Here is a 15,825-nt window from a genome sequence, read left to right as displayed (position 1 = left end):
CATTTTTAAAGGTCATAAATAGAGTTGACTTCCTTTGAGTTTTGATTTTGTAAATTAATTCTCGATAGACATCACAGCTTCTGGCATAACATCAATATTATTTTAGTTTACTTGCAATTATTCTCACAGTAGGTTCTAGTTCATTAATTCCTGAGAAGCTAATACTGTCAACAACACTTTGATTTTAATGATATCATTAAAAATAATGTTTCTACTTCTCTGCTTGTTATTTCTCCAGTGGCATATTTCACAGTACTAACTCCTTCACTTCGCTTGCCCTGGGTTTCATCTGTGCTAGGGTGGCACAAATTCAATTTCTTTTGAGCAGGTATCCCACAGGATTTTAATTGTGGTATAATAAAGTTCAAGCATTTCCATGGTGATTAATCAAAGTTTTCCAGCATTTCAAATTTTTACTGCAAAAAAACCTGTATGTTGGCTGCCTTCCTTAGGCAGCTAGGGTTCTTCAGCTTCCCTTTATACCCACAGCAGCTCTCCAGAGGGACTGTACCTAGCTTCAGCAGTGAGCAAAACTCTCCTAGGTGAGCTCTGCTGAGCTGAATGGCTCAGTGAGGAGTGCCTGGCTGGCGTCCCACACATGGTGCTGGTGATGGAAGGACCCAAGTAGGGGTGGCGTAAAGTTGGCAATGGCAAGTAAAACCCTCATTGGTGAAAATACCCCATCATCAAACGTGAAGCTGAATTGATGTATTTTTTCATCATTCTGCTATGCTGTTATGTTGGAATAAATGCTGGCATCTCACAATCTATCAGTTATATTAGGAAATTAGATGACAAACTGTGTGTTAGTTAGCAAGTAATGCAAAACACGTATGTTTTTACTTAACTTTCAGAGCACATGGCTTCAAATCCTTTAAGACATCCATGACTCTAATGCCAAGTCTTTTTAAATCACTGGGATATATCCTTGATCCTCCAAATCTGATTCAGAGCTTTTGGGAGAAGCCTATGCAGGGCTTAACAGAAGAAAAAGTCACACTGGTTTTGCCTCCTTCTTGTATCAGAACTGTCTGGGAAATTGAGTGCTTGCAAAATCTCTTGAATACATGGCTAGTCCTTAAGGGACTTTGCTTTGCTTCAGAGGTTGACCAGGGATGATATTTGTTGCTGACAGCTTTATACCAGCAGTGTGCAAGTTCCTAGTTCTGTTTTTCTTTTGAGAAAAAGGAAGAGATGAAGAGACAAAGAAAAAGAAGGAAGGAAGGAAGGAAGGAAGGAAGGAAGGAAGGAAGGAAGGAAGGAAGGAAGGAAGGAAGGAAGGAAGGAAGGAAGGAAGGAAGGAAAGGCAGGCAAAGGCAGAGAGGCTAACTATTTTTGATCATGGAAATACCCATTTTGGTTTATGTTTGCTGCAGGGCTGAGCACCAGGAGACCACTGGCCAGAAGCCACCAGGTTATAACATCCCAGCAAGGATATTCTGGAAGAAGTGAGGTATGGATATTAACTGTGTTAAATAAACCCATGTTCCTGACAGAGTGAAGGCTTCTGGCTTGCTCAGTACGGATTAAAAAAGACCAAGTTAGTAATTATGCTATATATGCTAATTATTCTATATTAAAAAAAATCCTGGTTTCCTACATCCTGTAATCAATAAACCCCAAAAGAGCAGATTATGGTGCTGTATACTAACACACAGTTACTAACAGCGAAAATTTATGCTGTTTTACAGGGTCATTTGTATTAGCGCATGTTTAGCTCAATCTTGAGAATTTGAATTATTGATTCCACCCTTTTTTTAAGAGAATTATTTTCCCCTTTTTTCTCCTGTAACACTGTCTAACTCATCACATCCCCAGCATCACAGAAAAGTCAGTGCCGCAGGTTAACGACAGAAAATACTTCTGAGCAGAACCCAGTGGAGTCATCGTGCATGCTCTCTCTTGGCTCTGGGAACACCAAGCCTATATAAAAGCTGCCACAGAAACTGCAGAGCTCATCTCTGTTGTGACTCTTTTTGTTGTTGTTGCTTAAGGTATTACTTTTTGTCAGATTTTGTTATAATCTCAGCGCATGCTTTAACCTACCTGTACAAGGCTCACGTATATAAATACACCCACCCCCTAGAGATCCCTCTGTATTGTTCCATCACCTACTTTTTACTGGAGATCAAATCAGGGACCAAAGCTAGCTGAAGGGTCTTGGGATTTGATGTCAGAAGAGACATCATCTTGGCCTTAGCACACTTTTCAGAGGGCTGCAGTGGCATGCAGTGCTCTAACAGGGCAGGCATAGAGGGGCTTTGTGGACACCTGTCTGATTTTCGACAGCTCTTTGAGCTACAGGTCAATCCATAGGGAGCCTGTTAACTGCTGGAGTATTCTGCCAGAATATAGTTAAATTAAGACTGGTAATTAACTGTTTCAGAGTGCTGTCATAGAGAAGATCTGACTGATTTGTATGTCTCAACACTTAAAGTTAAAAAACCTCTTGGGCTGGTCAAAACAGCAGAGAAAACTTAAACTATATGCAATTTCATTAACATTATTGACTAAACACTGACATGCAAGACAAATGGCAGTGGTTTAATGATGAGGTGTAAGTGGTGGATCAGCAAAAGCCTCATTATACACAACCTTGCCCTAAAGCCCTGTGCACCTTTCCATGCCACTTTGAATTGCAGATACAGGTAAGTAAGTTATAGGAACTGAGCTTACCTACAGTAATCCTGAAGATTTTGAAGGAAAAACTAAAACCGCCATGCATCTGGTAGTGCCAGCCCTGGGACATCTCCACTGCCAAGCTGTTGCAAGGGGCCCTGGCGTGGCTCAGGGCTTCACCATCTGAAAAACAATCCTGGAGAAGTGCTGGCTGGGGGACAGTGCCTAATGGGTGGCTTGTGTGCAACAGCTCTGGTGTGGATAATAAGAGGTTTTTTTAGCAGTGTGGAAACACCACTTGGCTCCACCACTGCAAATCAGCTGCTGTGTCCCATGGGTGCTACCGTGCTGCAGGCACTGCAGAACGGCTGCTCATGGGGAGCTGTCTGGACAGGACAAATCCCTCAAGTTGCCTGCCTCTGGGAACTCTGTGCTTTAGTATCTTCCTGTGAGAATCACAAATGAATGACACCACACAGATAATCCGGTTACTGGCATGGGAGTCCGAGCTGCCAATGCTGTGCATTCCCAAAGTCTGCTTGCTTAAGGGCTCGACAGCGAGGGGAGTGCTGCTCAGCTCAGCTGCTGGGCACTGAAATCCTCCCCATTCACATGATGTGGGCCTTAATTGGGAGAGTATTTGCTTCTCTCCTCCTGTTGGGGTGTGAGAAGAATTTGGTGTCTTGTGCCAAGAGCATCGTTTCTGAGGCCAGAGCACTCTCCCCATAGTTAGCCAGAGGCTTGGTGCTCTGAGGACAACTGCCTGCCCTGGCCTGTGTGCCCTCCACTGCCCTGGGGTCTCGCCAATCAGGTATTTCTCGAAGGCTCAAACACAGGTAATGACCCCTTGGTGCTGCCTACCCCTGCTGACTGTGGCACGTACCAGTCCCAAGCTGCTTGCCCACTGGACCACCAGCAAGGATCTGAATTTGCCTGGAGCTGGGCAGCTAGTGGAGGACAGTGGGTCTGGTGCCGGACTTCCTCAGTGCTATAGAAACACTTCACTGTGCGCTGCTTTCAGCAGCTGTCAGATTACTAAAGGATGGAGGTGCCATGGGGAAGCAGCTGCACCATGACAGCCATCTATAAGGGATGATGCCTAGTTGATATCTTTGTATTCTGTTTAGATTTCCCTTTTTACTAGTGGCTGACATTGCATGTTGTCATAATTCAGCTGGGGTGGGACTTATCTGCTCCAGGAACTGGTATCTTTAGAGCTATGCCTCCTTCATAGACAATGGGCATTTAGGGGAGTGATTTGTCTGTCCCATTTACTCATCTACTACATCATGAGATTAAGTATGCTGTAAATGCAGCTGTTTCATGTGGTTGCAGGGAAGAGTTCCCTCTGAAAACCATTACCAGCACTGGATGAGGAGCAGTAGGATCGGGAAGAGGGACAAGTCAAGCAGGTCTTTAATACTGTCTTTTCCACACTTGTCCATTAGCGATGTCCAGGGCAGGTTATATCCAGGGCAAGGTACAGGCATGGCTGCAGTTGTTGTCCACCTGCACAGTTCCAGTGCTCTTGGGGTGCACCTCCTGATGGAAAACAGCCTTCAGTGCAGTGCCTCTGCCGCCAAGCTGTCGAATGCCTCCTCCTGGTGGGTGCCAAGCCTATCTGACATTTTCTGCCAGGGCTGTTATTCCACTTTCCCACGTAACACAAGCCAATCCTATGGCAGCGTAGCTGTGTTTATGCCAGATGCTCTGCTGACCCAGCATTTTAGGTTGGGCAGTATCTGATACTCTTCTCTCTGAGATGATGGATGGCTCTGGCATAACTCCCTAGTGCTGACCAAGCCTAATTTTAAAAAACAGAAGGGCTGTATTGCTACACTAAGTTCCACCATGAGTAGAGGGCAGCAAGTAGATTCAAATCCTGGGAAACAGGAGTCAGAAGGCACTGTGCCTCTTTGGCTCCTTTGGGAGGGAAAGAAATGATTTCATACCTTTTTGTGAAGCAGTGGCTGTTATAACACACTAAAGACCAAAGGCATCAGTTTTTAAAGACACTATTGGACTCTTTAAATACAGACTGGTAAAATCCACCCATCAGTGTTCACTGGGGGTTGCCTGTTGAAGCTAACAGCTAAATCACAAGTTTTCTAAGTGTTTTGGGGGACTAAAAGTGGCATTCCAGTGACATCCAAACAAATCAAGAGAATAGTCCAGAGTCAAGATCAACTAAGGTGAAGAAAACACTTTCAATGTGTCTTTTCATGACATCCTTTAGAACAGATTTGGTTAACTGGTATCCAGATACAAGAAAACATGTTGGCCTGTCAAGAAAAGACAAGACAGTGCTACTTCTGTTTGAGATGCGAACATTATTTTTTATTTCCCATTCATGTGCACTTTTCTGCTTCCGTCCTTTCTTCTGCTTTTGGAAAAAAGCATGTTAAAATGGCAAAGCAAAAGGAATTAGTGGTAGAAAAGTTAAAGAAAAATGGATCATCTCTGGAAGAAATGGAGGGGCAATCTTCCTCTGCAAGACCCTGCTGCCCTATGCAGAAGGCAGGTGGTTCCCGTGTAGTCCTGATGTACTAACACCATGAAAGGGTTCTGCTGGACAACACATGTGAGGATGGAGCATACACATGGGCTAGAAACTAAAGAAATTTATACTGCTGCCACAGGAAAAGGAATATCCTTAGCCTGTATTTTACTGTTGTAACCTGAAAGACAGACATTTCTGTGATGAATTTAAATAAACAAAATCTCCAAACAATAGCCTTTGGAACCACTTCAAGATCTGTACTGGAATGTATTTGGGTATTACCTGATGGCTGTTATTTTAATTTTAATTCCAATAGGAAGTGCAGATTAATGCATTGCTGAGGCAGATCAAGACTGGAAGATCTGGTCTTCAGCCAAATATCTAATATTTGAAGGTATATTTGTTATCATCTTCTGTAGCCAGAGGCTCTGAAGTTTGGAAACAAAGAAGTCTCACAAACAAAAACAAGTTGTTCTTTGAAGGGTGGAAATAATGAACCTTTCCTCCCATGGACTTATGTTCGATGTCTCATTCTTCCTCTCCTCACTCTGTCACTGCAACGATCTCAGATGCCTCCGGGTACATCTGTGTCATGCGATGCCATGTGCTCTGGCCTCTGCCTTGCCACCAAGGCAAGCTGTACCTGGCTTTCAGGTGTTTGCTGGCTGGGCGCCCAGCAGGCTAACCAGGACAGGTAAGACCAGTGACCATGCTGGAGTCGCCCTCAATGCAAATTCCTAATTCAAATCTCTACCCTCTATTCAGTCTATGATTTTCTTCAGTAAGATGAAGAATCTGTCTGCCACTGCCATATAGGTTCAGAATCATCAGAGAACTGGCAGACAGAGACTCAAACCCCTATATACTCAAACCTTTATCTTAGAGATAAAAATGCAAAACGTACCAAACCAAAGTGATAATCTCCTCCTCCCCGTGTCTGAGCCCTGTGCTGACTGACAAGAGAGGCTTTTAGGTGCAGGGCACAAGGAACACATGGTCTCACTGACTCTCCTTGTTTGGTATCCCTGGAGATAACTGAAACAAAGTACTGAAATAGGACCATCAGCTTCACCAACTTCTATTTGTGCATTTTAGGGCCCAAACATGACCCCACAGTGTCTCAGTCAGTTATACTCAATGTCACCTCTTGAAATTATTGTGATCACACAAAGCATTTAATCACAACAAAATTTTGCCATTTCAGCCACCTTTCTTTGTAATATCTCTACTAGAGTAGAAAATATTACCTAAAAAAAATACTCTTGCTTCCAAAAATTCTGAAGAGGTCTCAGGAGATCCGCTGCAACTGACGTTAGGAAAATCTTTATATCACCTATAATCAAAGCAAAACAGCCACTCTTATCCCAGAAAAGCTCTTTAACTTCAGCAAAACTCACAAGAAGGCAGGACAGGGATACACAGGACCTCATTCCATCCACACCTTTACTGTCACAGATGACCACATCACTGTCATGAAATTAGAAAGCTCCAATTGAAAAGACAGTTATTATATTTTGAGTAACATTAATACATTTATTTAATTGTAATTTACTTTTCATTCATAAAAAGGACAAAGCACGGTCCTGCTCTACTCATTTGAAAAAAAAAAGATAAAAAGTAACTAAAAAACCAGTTCAATATTCATCAGTATCAAATAATAGTAATATCAAGTTTCCTGAAATATAAAGAAACAACAAATATGTCTATCTATATAAACTTTAATTAAGAACCTTGCATTTTAAAGCAGATGACACGTTAGTTATTTTTCTTGACAACAATTTGAAACTGAAGGTCCCAGACAAATTTACACAATTATGTGAAACAGAAAGCTCTCCAACTATCTGATCAGTATGTGAGACCTACCTCATCTGTGTTGCTGATTTAAAAAAAGAAGTGGCTTTCCTTCCCCAGTCATTTCCACACAAAAACTGAACAGTTTTGCTTTTTACACCATGTATTAGAAAAGTAAAAGGCAATCATGCATTTGGCAAAAGGTTCAGTTGTGGTTGTATATTATATAAAAATGAGTCATACTGCAAAAGAACCAAACCAAATGATACACAATAAAACACATTTTTTTTTTGTACAGAAGGCTTACAGCGTATTAGTTTCTCATGTATGAAGACAGCTCATTTCTCTTTCAAATAATTATAGAATTTATGAAACTCAGTAGTGTTTGACACTTTGACATTCCTCTATAGGGAAGTTATCACTTTCACCTATTTAAAAAATTTTCATCTTGTAACAAATAGTTAAAATTAAACTAAAACAGTATTATTGATATTTCTTAATGAAGACTCTACACTTTTACATGTAAATATATAGTACAAAATTATACAAATAAAAGAAGTGGGTGTAAATTATTAATAGACCTATTCTTGCTTCATGTAAATATTATTATTACGGACCTCTACAGTATCAGTTCTAAAAAGATAAAATCTATTTCTAAGTAGCTAGCAAGGTTGTGCTAATAAAATATGATTCAAAGCTTATAATTCTTGAAGCATCAGACATTGCACTATTACTTGAGCCAGCCGATTCAATATCACTGTGTTTCTTCAACATTCACACTCAAACCAATTCCCAGCACACCATGGAAAACAAAAGGAATGTGCATCTCTTTAACAACTTAAAAAAACCCAAAGAAACCAACAAAAAACCCAACAGTGAAACATTCTAGACACAGTCAGAACAAAAACATTCTCTATCTCTAATAGAGTTCCCAAGTTGCAAAGGCCATAGTAAACATTTAGCTTCAACTAACAGTTGGGATCTGACTTTCATGTACTAACACACAGTTGGACCATTCAGTGCTCTATCAAATAGGGAAACGGTCTCAGAACTTTAAAACTCTTATTTACAACACTATGAACATTAGAACAATATCATGTTCTTGAAAAAGCTTATAATTCTCCCAAATGTACACCTTCACTACAGGAAGGAAACACCTGGCATCTGCAGCATAAAAATGTAAATATAGTAATTTTTTTTACTGTGCTACTCTGTTTTCTGCCATTTATTGTATATCTTTTCTTTTTTAATATTTTAAATCTTTTCACTTTAAAAAATAACATATGTTACCTACCATTTAATGGTCCACCTGGCTGATCTTTAACATGGACTCCATCTTCAGACTCCTAAGTGTTATATTGCTACCTTAATAATACTAAATCAAAACCAATATATTACGCTGCTGCCCTGAAAGTTGACGTCTCACTCCTAAAATCAGCAACAAAGACCATAGCAGAATTTTTCAATAGACCTGTTTTAAGAAAAGAATACGGTAAATCTCATGTCAGTGAAGTACAGCTCCTTTAAGCTGAGCATGCTATACATGTCTCGGGTGTTCTGAACACATGTAAAATAAAACATTTCTTGTCACTGACTTTTATTTCAAGTCCTTCAAATTCTATCCAATAGCCTCAAGAAATATAGCTTTCAAAAAGTGAAATGTTTTTGCTTTGACTGTCTCTCTAAAAACCAGTAATCCCAATAAATGATGATGGGGCCATTCAAAAATATGCAGTACACAAAACATATAGGATAGTACAGACAGACGTAGTACTCTTACATTTATCACATACAATCAACATTTCAATCTCTATTATATTTCACAATTTGTTATTCAAGTTAAAGCACCTACGTATGGTGATTTTACTTTCACTGTACAGCCTATGTTATTGGGTTTTAACACTGTAACTTGCCCCATTGGACCGAATCATGCAACTGTCACAGATCAGCATAAGTGTTTTATAAGGCATATTGGAACAAGTTAAAAATATTTCTTAGCCTTTCAAAAGTTGATTTACTTCATGAAGGAGTTCCTGGATGCCTCAGTCCCCTTAAAGTTCATAGGAAATTGGTAGGGTAATTTATTTTAAAGTGTAATTTATTTGGCTTAGGATGGTGCCACAGGAATCAAAAAGAGTCGTGGTCCTCATCTTCAAAGGGAGTCCTTTGTGTTAGGCGGAGGACAAAGTAAATCCAGCTACATTCAGAATCCCAAGCAGGCGAGAACACCCAGGGCAGGCACCACCAGGACCAGGAGCAGAGTTGGTACTCCAGCCGTGGCACCTGTGCACCGAACAGAGAACAACACAGCATTGGTCTTACTTCAGTGTTACTCACAGTGGAGGGGAATGACCCTGGATGCAGGCAAGAATATGGGGTACAAGGCTGCAAAACCAGCTGGTGTATCTCAGCACAGCCCCTACCTGTATGGATAATCTGAAATGGACAGAGATTTGCTACAGCACAACAGAAGACTCGCTCTTTTGTTCTGCAAGAGCTGTTTATGCAGAGTGTTTATACAAGCAGCAAGGCCATTCAGAATACATCAGTGTATTTTGATTTGGCCGGTGGAACAAGCCAGGAGGTTATACCAGGAGGCAGAAGGTCAAAATAAATATTTAAACATGTGAAAGCAAAATTAATGGAGTCTTTGAAATGTGATGAAGCAAAGAGACACCTTTGGAAATGTTAATGTTCATACAATCAGTGATAATCTGAGAGATGTCTAAAGCCGTGGTCCATTTGTTTACCTGGCGGATTACAAAGTCCAGATGGCTGACTTCTAGCAGTGTGGCATTTACACATTTATGTCTGTTAAAGTCACAAGGGTCTTTCTTAAACAAATATTTTAAGACAAAAAATATGAATTGACAGGTTACAAACTTTACATCGCCTGCCCTGGCAAACAGGCATAAGAACTGCTATTGTGTTAAACGGCTTGTGTTGCCATGGTCCAGCTTGCTGTAAAGAACCATATACATGACAAAATAACCCAGCCAAACTGTGCCTGGTTGTCAGTCTTGGAGATGGGCCAAAGGAGCTATTCTTTCATCCCAGAGAAGGCTCGTCCAGGTCAGGATGGTAGCATGTAGGTGGGCAGTGCGGGACCCAGCTTACTGCTGGTCTTGCTGTTGAACAGAGACTAAAGACAGAAGTGCTTGCAGCTGGCAGTGAGTGTCCTGAGCTGCTGGAGCCATCCCACTGGACGGATCTCCAGCAAATGTTCTGAATGAAGAAAAACCATACTGAAAAAGTAACATGAACCAAATGGCACAGATTTCAGCAGGCAGCCCTGTTTTACCTAACAACAGACACAGTATGACAAATTTCATGTATTCTCGCATAGAATTTAGAGTCCCCAAAGAGCATTCACATTTACTCATCAGGCTTCTTGCAAGGACAAGTAAATCACATCATCTGGTTCAGCACTATGCAGGCTCCTAGAAAGACTGATCTGTAGGTTTAACATGCCTGCTTCAGAAGTTTCTGCATCTTTCAGGATGAATAAACAGCTTAATTATTCATTTTGTGTCTATTTCAAACTTCCTAAGGTGCTTTATTAATTTTAAGTTAGTAAAACAAGATCCTGAGGATGAAAGAAATGCTGGTTTGAAGTGAGAATTCTGCCAAATAAACACCTGCGAGTTGCCTTCAAGCATTTATTTGTTACAGTATTTCCTACCCCCAATAACAAGGGCAAAGTAAGGAAATTAGTTGGAAATGAAACTGATTGAAAACAGAACTCCAGAATTCACCAGCTCATGAGTTAGCCCTGACCACGTGGAAGTGGTAGTATTTAGTAATTTGTGGTTCCTACATACATAATTGCAGGGATTTGCTTCTGATGGTTTTTTTACAATATGTCACAATACACTGTGGGTTTGATATCCTTCAGATCAACATCTCCTCTGATCTACCATACATTTACTATCTGCAATTCCAAGATGAAAGCTTTGTCCCCCAAACAAGTCTTAACTAAGGATGATCACATAAAGCCTTAAATTTTTTACTGGGTAGAGCTTCTCCTCTTTGCAGAGTCATTTAATTGAGCCTTCATCTGCAGCTCCCCATGTTGATAGCACGATCTTCTCTCCTCATCTGGCTTTAAACTACCTCACTCCAAACAATGGCAGTTTTCAGGTAGTTGTCTTGAAAACGAGCTGGGAGCATATCTCAAACTTGGTACAAGATACAATTAAGGAAAATACTGGAAGATTGCTTTTCTAAGTATCCGTAAATAGAGGAATTTTATGCTTAAGATGAACATGAATGTATGTTAAAATGTATTCTCATACATAACAACTGCACATTTTGGCAGCTGTGAAAATACAGGGGTATATTTATCCGTACTTTTTAGTGATTTATTAATCTTTTTAATCTTTTCTGTAGTCTTTATCCCTAAATAGCAAAGTAGTGGTTTTCCAGGAATGAATAATAGCCATAGAAAAAATACGCAGTCTTCCTATTTAATAATATGCACAGAAAATGTATTCTGCATTTGTCAGACCAGAATAATGCAGTTGGAAAGACATAGCTAAACTCATATTTTAAATGCTTCAAATGAAGGAAGACATGAAAAAAATTGCTAAGTGAAGTTGAATGATGAGGAAGTATAAGGAAATGTCTATTTGCATGTAACTATCCTACAAAGAGAAAGGAATAATAAATCTTCAATAAATCTTCCCCTGAGATGTGCTCACTGGCTCCAGAACTAATCGTTAGCAATTCAGCCCATTACAGCAGTTCCTTACAAGGTGGAGACACTGCTGCAGAGATAGTGTAAAGCTCTCCACAATGAAGCAAATCCTACCCGTAGACAGCACATTAACAAAACATTAGGAGGACTAAACAGATCTTCTCTTCTTTTTTTCTTGTTAGATTACTGACCCACATGTCAGGAACCATACTTCACTTTAAACACCAGTCACCAGTGCATGACAGCCAGTGCACTCCTGCAGCTCATGAATGGAAATTAATGCAAGTTTTGCTTGAGTACAGACTACAAGATTTAATTCTGTGCAGTAATACAGTTGTGACCTGTCAGCTTTAACAATATTTAAAAACTAGAGAAATTCCAGATAAAGACTTAATGAATGTGTACAAATAAACATATGGATGTAAATTAAAACAGAAGGATTATTAAGCTTCTTCTGAAGTCTGGCCAGGTATGAGCTGCATATATTTAGCACCTAAAGATTCATTTTCTTCTCAGTGTTATAATGTGTGATATTTCCTCTCAATCAGCATCTTGTGTACCCAGTGTGCATTCAATTGCAAAATACTGTCATCGAAGTTGAGGTGAAAACCAAATCAGTATCACATGAGCTAGCTACTATTCTAATACACCATGTGTGGACTTCATATCAGGAGTCCTCATTTCTTTCAAATAAATACCTCTTAAAGTTATTTTTTTCCAACAGCCCCAAGCAAAAGAAGTTGTGATATCTTGCTATATTCCTCTAGAGACCTTGCTACTGTCTGCTAAAGAGTTCATACAGTTGATAGCTGATATTTTTAAGCTTAAGCCTCAACTATCTACAGAAACATATACTCAGAATCTAGCTTAAAAACTAATACAATTTGTATCAGATGCATGCAGTTAAACTAACTTTTTTCCTGCCTCCTGCTCTTGGCAGCTTTTCTCACAAGTGGTTATCTGAGTAAATGAAGAGAACTGCTGGGCAGGGTTTCCTTCAGCAAGGTCTTTGCATATCACAGGAACTCCTGGCAAAGTCCCACTAATCCACAGTTTTTATTCATATTTTACATTCTGTGTTGCTCTCTCAAGCACATACACTCTAGGATGAAATACTTTACACTACTGAATAGAGATCCCAGATTTTACTGACATCTTCAACAGCATGCAACAATTTTCTAACTATATTCAAAAGTAATGAAATCAATTTAATGCCTAAATGAAAAAGGGATTAAAACAGTTCTGACTTTGATATATTTCCCAAGCCTTTGTAACCATTTGTTATTAAAAGTACATCATAATTTACCTTAGATGTTACTTATCTTTAAAGTATGACATTTTTGGCCCTTTTCCCAACATCAGTATCGTTTTACACTGGATTGTAAAAAAAAATATAGAGGTCTGTTTAGAAATCTTACTTTTTACAGATCTGTGAACCAGGAAATCAGTTACTGGTCATTTGTGAAGCTGTCATATGTGAATAACTTCTCTTTCTCAGTGGGAAAGTGTTTGCCCTGCCAACATACACAAACTCCAAACTATCCCTTGGCTAATCATGAGCTGATCCTGTTGTGGCAAAACTCTTTCTCTGCTTTTGTTGTCAGGAAAGATTGTTCAAGAATCAATCTGTATTAAATTACAGCAGTTTTCTTAGTTTCCAGGTACTGAACATCGAGGGGGATATTTACATGACTGCTCCAGTTTTAGAGTGCTTTTAAAGTGAGTATCTCCGGTGTCCCCTTTACTGGGGTTTATTTCACACCGTGGAGCTGTCTTGGATACCTTGTGCAGGACCAGATGAGAGGTAGTGCAAAACAAAACCTGAAATAAGCACATGGTGTGGAGCTGGACCTTCAGCACTGTTCTTTCTCTCTGCAGATCCACTCTTCTTGTGCTGCACAAATTGTTCAGGTAGATGCAGACTGGCTATCTGATTGATAGAGTCGCTGCAACATGTTTTTCATGACACAAGTTATCATACATTTAGTACGAGTAAGGAAAACAGAAGATTTTCTTAGCAGGACTGGCATTTTATTCGATTAATAAAGTATTTAGGTTTGTAAAATAAATTTTGTAAGTTATTAAGAAATGACTCTGCCTTTGTGTCTGTTTTACAAAATAGATTCTTTTTTTTCTGAAAGAATGGCTGAACTACCCATTTTTCTGTAAATAATATTCTCCTTTTGGTTGAAGACCCAAGACTCATCTTCCATCAGGGCTGTCTGTTTTATATTTCTCCTTTTTACTTTAAGAAAGTAAATGCAAAGCCTTCTCATATTGTTTCTCCTTGCTTGTAACTAAGCTTATCCACTTCTCTGGGAAAAAACCAAGCCACCTGAAAAAAAAAAAGTATTTTTTTTTTTGCCTGCTCTGTTTGTTAGTTTCTTTATCTATTAGGCTTCATTTATATCTGTTCTCTGTTTTCATATTTACCCAGGTAGAACTGAAAAGCGGGAAGGGAGGAAATGTAACTTCTTAAGGTGAAACTAGATTGCATAAAAGAAGTGGGTGGGTTTGTAGTTCTGTCAACTGGCTTCTGAAAAGAAATTCCACTTGTCCCAGCTGGAAATGATGTCTTCCTGAAAGACTACTGCAGAAGAAATGTGTAGTATCAGCTGACATGATTTAAATCCTGCTATCCCTACTCATGGTAGGTGGAAAATAACTGAGCTAATTAGAATAGACTTATCTTGAATCGCTGACGTCATTGCTAAGTCATGGGTCCAACTTTCCCTTGTCTAGGAATACCTTTGTTTGGGCACGAGGAAATTTTCCTCTTGCCTGTGCCATAAACCTTTCAAGAAAGGCGTTATGGAGTGATTAACAAGCCTGTGAACTGCTGTTTTGCAGCAAAGTAGATATATAGGATGGCAATAATGCTGTGTCTGCATCTACTGTGCTTTGTGCCATGTTAAGGATTTCTGCGCATCTGCAGAAGAGCTTTAAAACCATTGTAAGTAAAAAAGGAGAGAACATTAAAAACTCATTTGAAGGGCTACTGATTTGTCCACCCCACGGTGCCAGTCTTTCTCCTTCTTGAAAATGCATAAGCCAGAGCCAAGTAACAGTTGTAATTCACACGCATTTTGTGAGTTTCAAGGTTGCTCATAGAACCTAAGGCCTCTCATGCCTCTCAGCATCTGCCCTGTCTCTCCAGTTGTGAGCCATCACTCCAGGCAGACTAGGTCACCAGCAGCACCAGGAGTGCTGCCAGACTGGATCATGCATTCAGCTGGGACAGGGTGTTCCCTGCTGGAAACTGCCTGCTGAAGCAGCAGCAGGAGGAGCTTGGAGCGAGTTTTGGTAGCTCGCCCCTATAGAAAAGCTTATCTGTGACTACACTGATTGACTGGTATGGCATTCACTTGGCTGTGAGTGCTCCCACATAAATGTATTCTGCATTGCCTCAGAAATTGTGGTTGATAGTCATTCAGAGGAATTTGATCGTCCTCTGAGAGAGCCATTGACAGGGTTTTCATCAGAGAGCTAATTTTTCAGGCAAAAAGTGTGAGGCCAGAGAAGAAAGTTTCATTGCAACTCTGAAAAGAAGAAAAAAGGACATCTTTTGGCATGTCTGGGGATTTCTGAGTGAGGAACCTATTCATTCCCACTCAAGAATATAGGGATTTGTGAATGTTTTTTACAAAAAAATTCACCCAAAATACACCAGATACTCCTTTTCACTTGCAAATCCACATTTAAACAACCGCATGCTACAATGGGCAAACAGTAGAAACTCTTGAGATGCAAAATGGTGGTGAATTAATAGGAAAGAAACTGTAGTTTTGGAATTTCTGTGTTCTTGGGAACAAATGTGGCACATATAAATACTGAGTGACAAGAAATGATGGGAACAGGAATCACTCAGGGCTGGGAAGCAACATGGTGAATATGCAGCAGAATCAACCAGTGAACAGAGAAGCAGTGAAGAAAATAACATAATCCGACAGGCTGACTCAGATTACATTTGGCCTTGCTATTCATCAAGGCAGAAAAAAATCTTAAATCAGGCATGAAAGCTCCTGCAGAAAGGAAGGAAGCAAACAGCTGGCTTAACGTGTGCCTCCCCACATCACAATAACGTAATTTTTACTGATAAGGAAATACTTTGAAGAATTGGGTACTGTTAAACCAGAAAGGTCAATACAATTTTCCAAGGTAGCTGGATAGCAAGATCTCTGGTAAAGAAGACAGATAGGAACAGGCAGGATAAAGCATC

General features: G+C 39.9%; 1 pseudogene across 1 annotated transcript in view; it reads right to left on the bottom strand.

Moving 5' to 3' along the window:
- Window positions 1-6,638: 6,638 nt before the first annotated feature.
- Window positions 6,639-15,825, bottom strand: part of LOC104540614 — a 44,759-nt pseudogene continuing 35,572 nt past the window's right edge. The window contains exon 10 of the transcript XR_728134.1: window positions 6,639-9,193. The product of XR_728134.1 is annotated as a contactin-1-like (transcript). The remainder of the gene's footprint in view (window positions 9,194-15,825) is intronic.

The sequence above is a fragment of the Mesitornis unicolor genome, unplaced genomic scaffold (assembly GCF_000695765.1).
Source record: "Mesitornis unicolor isolate BGI_N332 unplaced genomic scaffold, ASM69576v1 scaffold48955, whole genome shotgun sequence".
Lineage (NCBI taxonomy): Eukaryota > Metazoa > Chordata > Aves > Mesitornithiformes > Mesitornithidae > Mesitornis > Mesitornis unicolor.
The sequence above is the reverse complement of the archived record's forward strand: the minus strand, read 5'-3'. Positions and strand labels throughout refer to the sequence as shown.